Genomic DNA, 5,742 nt, shown 5'->3' with positions numbered 1-5,742 from the left:
ATCTCCATCAAACACCATGCCCCAACGGGAACCAGGTTCTGGCCCTTCTTCAAGCAATGGTTCATCACAATCTTTCATTTTCAAGTACAAGATCTCTTCATCAGGAAAATCATATTGCACTGACTGATAATCTTCAATTGGTTAGTGAGCCAAATGGTCAGCCAAGATACTACCTTTGATCTCTTTTTGAGATCGGTATTCGATATCATACTCTGATAACAACATCTGCCAACGGGAAATTCTCCCAATTAAAGCAGGTTTCTCAAATATATACTTGATTGTATCCATTTTGGATATCAACCAAGTGGTATGATCCAACATATATTGACGCAGACGCTTAGCAGCCCAAGCCAATGCGCAATAAGTCTTCTCAAGCATAGAATACCGAGTCTCACAGTCGGTGAACTTCTTACTGAGGTAATAAATTGCAAATTCTTTCTTTCCAGTCACATCTTGCAGACCAAGAACACAACCCATACTATCTTCGAGCACAGTCAAATACATGATCAACGGTCTTCCTTCAATAGGCGGAGATAAAATCGGAGGCTCAAGCAGATATTCTTTGATACTATCAAAAGCTTTCTGACAATCTTCGGTCCAATCACAAGACTGATATTTCCGAAGAAGCTTGAATATAGGTGCACATGTGGCAGTCATGTGTGAAATGAATCTGGAAATATAATTCAAGCGGCCGAGAAAACCTCTGACTTGCTTCTCAGTTTTGGGCGCAGGCATCTCTTGTAATGCTTTAACCTTGGCAGGATCAACTTCAGTACCCTTCTCGCTGACAATAAAACCCAACAACTTACCAGAACGAACACCAAAAGTACACTTATTGGGATTCAAGCGGAGTTTATACTTCCTCAAACGCTGGAATGGCTTCAACAAATGCTCAACATGTTCCTCTTCATCAATTGATTTAGCAATCATGTCATCAACATAAACTTGAATCTCTTTATGCATCATATCATGAAAAAGAGTAGTCATTGCTTTTTGGTAAGTTGCACCAGCATTCTTCAAACCAAAAGGCATCACTCTATAACAGAATGTTCCCCAAGGTGTAATGAATATGGTCTTCTCCATATCTTCGAGTGCCATCTTGATTTGATTATATCCAGAAAATCCATCCATAAACGAAAAGACTTTGAATTTAGCAGTATTGTCTACCAACATGTCAATGTGTGGCAGAGGGAAATCATCTTTCGGACTGGCTTTATTTAAATCTCTATAGTCTACACACATGCGGACTTTTCCATCTTTCTTCGGCACAGGTACAATATTGTCCACCCATTGCGGATACTCAGCGGTCACGAGGAAACCGGCGTCAATCTGCTTCTGCACTTCTTCTTTGATCTTTACAGCCATATCAGGATGCGTTCTTCTCAATTTCTGCTTGACTGGCGGGCATTCTGGCTTCAACGGTAATCTATGCTCCAAAATCTCAGAATCCAAACCAGGCATGTCTTGATAGGACCAAGCAAACACATCTAAATACTCTTGAAGAAGATCAATCAACCCCTTCTTGACATCTGGACACAGTCGAGACCCAATCTTGACTTCCTTCACATCATCCTCGGAACCCAAGTTCACTAGGTCAATTTGCTCTTCGAACGGATGAATGGTTCTTTCATCATGCTCAAGAAGGCGATACAGTTCATCACTCACTTCTTCATCACTTTCCTCCTCAGCCTCAAACACAGGGAATTCAAATTTTGGAGAAGGAAAAGGATCATTGTATTCAATGGGGTTAGAAACCAACCTACATAATGATTTGATATTTTGATTTTAGAGAAGTGAATTTGTGACTAAATATTATGTAGATGGACAATTATATCGTTTATTTATGTTTTTTGTGATTACCATTTTCAGAATAAAGCAAAAAGAAAAAACAAAACATCATAGATGTGGATGAATAGAATTAATTTTATTAATGATCAATTTCAAAATGCCAACAATGTTCACTTCTCCCTTAGGCATAAGAGAAGGATTTTTAAAACATATAAAAGCAATTACTTAGGTCGATGAAAAATAATAGGAACATCAACAGTAGTCCAATTGTTGCAAGCCTTTCCATGCGTCACAAATTTGGTGCAGTCCTCCTTTTCGTCATCCTCTAGCACAACAGCTAAGTGTTGTTCATTGCTATGAATGAACCCTCCACTACGGAAGCTAAGTTGCATATCCTCTGATCTAGCCGTAGACAAACCTTGTTGAAAACCCAAACCGGTTCTACCTTTATTATCGGAGACCTCTAACATGTGCCCCCACTGTTCAACATTGCCTTCTTTAACAATCTTCTTGGCATCTTTTAATAAGGACATAGGTGCCCCCATTCTCTTTTCAACAGCAATAGATAAGGCTTGGAACGGAGTTTCAACCTCATCCTCAGCTTCAACGTAAGAGAAATATGACAGATGGCTAACCAACATCGCCTTTTCCCCTCCAACGATAACAAGCTTTCCATTCTTTACATACTTGAGCTTCTAATGCAATATGGATGTAACAGCTCTTGCCTCATGGATCCATGGCCTTCCCAATAAGCAACTGTAGGCCGGGTAGATATCCATTACTTGAAAAGTAATTTGAAAATCACTCGGACCTATCTTAACTGGGAGGTCCACTTCACCAATAACTGTTTTACGTGAACTGTCAAAAGCTTTGACGATTACATCGCTATACCTCATAGGCGCTCCTTGATATGATAACTTTGACAGAGTTGACTTCGGCAGCACATTCAGTGACGACCCGGTGTCAACAAGCACATTCGACAAAGCATCATCTTTGCAATTCATAGAGATATGCAAAGCCAAATTATGACTCCTACCCTCCTCAGGGAGTTCTTCATCACAGAAACTAAGATTGTTTCAGGAAGTGATGTTAGCCACAATATGATCGAACTGATCCACCGTAACATCATGTTCCACAAATGCTTGCTCAAGAACTCTTTGCAGTGCTTCTCTGTGCGCTACGAAATTCATAAGCAGAGACAGTACTGAAATTTTTGAGGGGGTTTGGAGCAACTGCTCCACCATATTAAACTCACTCCTCTTGATCAATCGAAGCACCTCATCATCATCATTAGTCTTCAAATCGCTGGATTCACCAGACTTACACTTTGAAGCACTAACCGGATCTACAGCAGGCACTTCCACCTTCTTACTAACAACTGATTCTTCTTTATCCTTTGGGAACACCGACCCAAACACACAACCACTGCGGGTTACCTTGGTAACATCAGCAATGCTCACTACATAACTGGTCGTAGGTAACGGGACCTCTTGACCATATTTCATCATTGTAGCATTATACTGATACGAAACAACTTTATCATATGAATACGGGACTGGACCCGCTAACCGTATGACCAACGACGATACTGATCTGTTGCTGATATTGTTACTATTATTACTGTTGTACTGGATCACCAATCTCTCTGGTTGCTTGAAAATGGGCACTATGACATTCACATCATCGTCTACATGACGAGATTGAACAATTTGAATCATTCCTTCATCCATCAGTCGTTGGATGTCCCTTTTCACAACCTCACAACCTCTTGAATTAATACTGGAAACAACACAACCATCATGGTCATGCTCACAATCACTCACCATACAAATGTCCTTATGCATCTGCACCAAGGACCTTCGGATGAAACAAACATCAAACACCTTAAACTCGCCAGGGCAACCATCCACCATATTAACAGAAGAATTTCCATGAGAGGGCAATGGGTTTGCTTTGACGTTCGGTGCACGGTCCTCAAAGGACACCATTCCACTCTTCATCATCTTCTGAACCTCATACTTGAGTGGGTAGCAGTTTTCTATATCATGCCTAGGTGCTCCTTGGTGAAAAGCACAACGGAGTTCAGGCTTATACCACCATGGAAGTGGTTCTGGAACTTGTGGCGGGTTTCTTAGTTGAAGTAGGTTCTTGAGAACCAAAGACGGATACAGTTCAGCATAAGACATAGGAATTGGATCGAAAGAGACCTTCTTCCTCTCGAAGTTTTGTTGATGATGATTGTTGTTGGTATTGTTGTTGTTGTAGGTGTTTGTTGGTTGTTGCGGTTGACGTTGTTGTTGTTAAATTGGTACTGATTGATTATTGGAAAATACTGGAATGACTGAAGATACTTGATAATGGTGTTTACGGGGTGGTCGATTTCTTCTGATCTGAGGCCTCCTCTTCCTCCCACTGGTTATTGCATTTGTTTTGCTCTCCTTCTTCTTCCCAAAGTTACTTCCATACCTCTTACTTAACGAAGCTTCATCTTTTGACAAACATCCTTCTCGGACACCTTCCTCAAGCCTCATCCCCATATTTACCATTTCGGTAAAGTCACTGGGGGAACTAGCAATCATACGTTCATAATAAAATGAACTCAGGGTCTTTAGAAAGATCTTTGTCATCTCTTTCTCCTTCAAGGGAGGAGTGATATGAGCAGCCAATTCTCTCCATCTTTGCGCGTACTCTTTGAATGTCTCTTTATCCTTCTGAGACATAGACCTCAACTAGTTTCTATCGGGCGCCATATCCACATTGTACTTATATTGCTTGACAAAAGCCTCTCCCAAGTCGTTGAAAGTGTGAATGCTTGCACTATCCAACCCCATATACCAACAGAGCGCAGCACCGATCAAACTATCTTGGAAGTAGTGGATTAACATTTGATCGTTGTCAGTTTGGGTAGACATCTTACGGGCATACATCACCAGATGATTGAGCGAACATGTGTTCCCTCTGTACTTTTCAAAGTCAGGCACTTTGAATTTCACCAGAATCTTCACATTCGGCACCAGACATAACTTAGTAGCACTTTTCCCAAACAAATCATTACCTCTCAATGTCTTCAATTCTTTGCGCAGCCCAAGAAACTGATCTTTCATTTCATCCATTTTCTCATAAACATCCGGACCCTCAGACGGTTCGGAATGATAATTGGTATCCTCTACACGAGGCAAGGTGTGCACAACTGGAGGTGGCACAGAGATGACCGGGCTAGATGCCGGCATGGAAGCAAAGGTAGGCGCAAAGCCTTCAGGCATGAAGTTCGGTGGCATTCCCCACGGGAATCCGATAGACATGGTAGGCGCAAGGTGAGCGGCAGTAGCAGGCATGGTAGAGGTAGCCACCTCTGAAATAACAGTATTCTAAGGAGGCGGGGTTGCGGGTGTTGGAGAAGATTGACTCTGAGCAGCCAATACTGACTCCATCATGGAAGTCAGTCGAGCGATCTCGTCCTTCAACTAACTGTTCTCTTACTCCAAGTGTTCCATGATTCTGAGATGATTAGCGCGAGTGTTGTACCGATGAGTCAACTTAGCTGAAGCACATAAGAACACCAATGAGACATCTGGAGAAAGAGAAACCTGCTTATGCATGAAATGCAATGCTTGTTTATTTATTTTTATTTTCAAGGAACTTACTATATCATTTGTAAATACTTAACAATAATTGCAACAATTTGATATGACCAAAAATCTCTTTTTATTTATATAATTGGAAGGATTACACTGAGTACAATTTCAGAAACCAAATGAAAAATACAAGATAAAAGGAAACTAGTCATCCTAAGGATCCCTAACAACAAAGTCAGAAGATATGGTTGCAGGCGTGTACTTCCTTCGAATGCGTCGAATCTCGGTCTCAAAAGAAGTCTTCATTTGAGTCTTCTCGAGGACAAGCTGATCAACAATCTTCTTCCAAGCAATGGAAGGTTGAGGCATGCTAGAAGAT

The sequence above is a fragment of the Lathyrus oleraceus genome, chromosome 6 (genome assembly GCF_024323335.1).
Source record: "Lathyrus oleraceus cultivar Zhongwan6 chromosome 6, CAAS_Psat_ZW6_1.0, whole genome shotgun sequence".
Lineage (NCBI taxonomy): Eukaryota > Viridiplantae > Streptophyta > Magnoliopsida > Fabales > Fabaceae > Lathyrus > Lathyrus oleraceus.
This window is presented reverse-complemented; position numbering follows the sequence as displayed.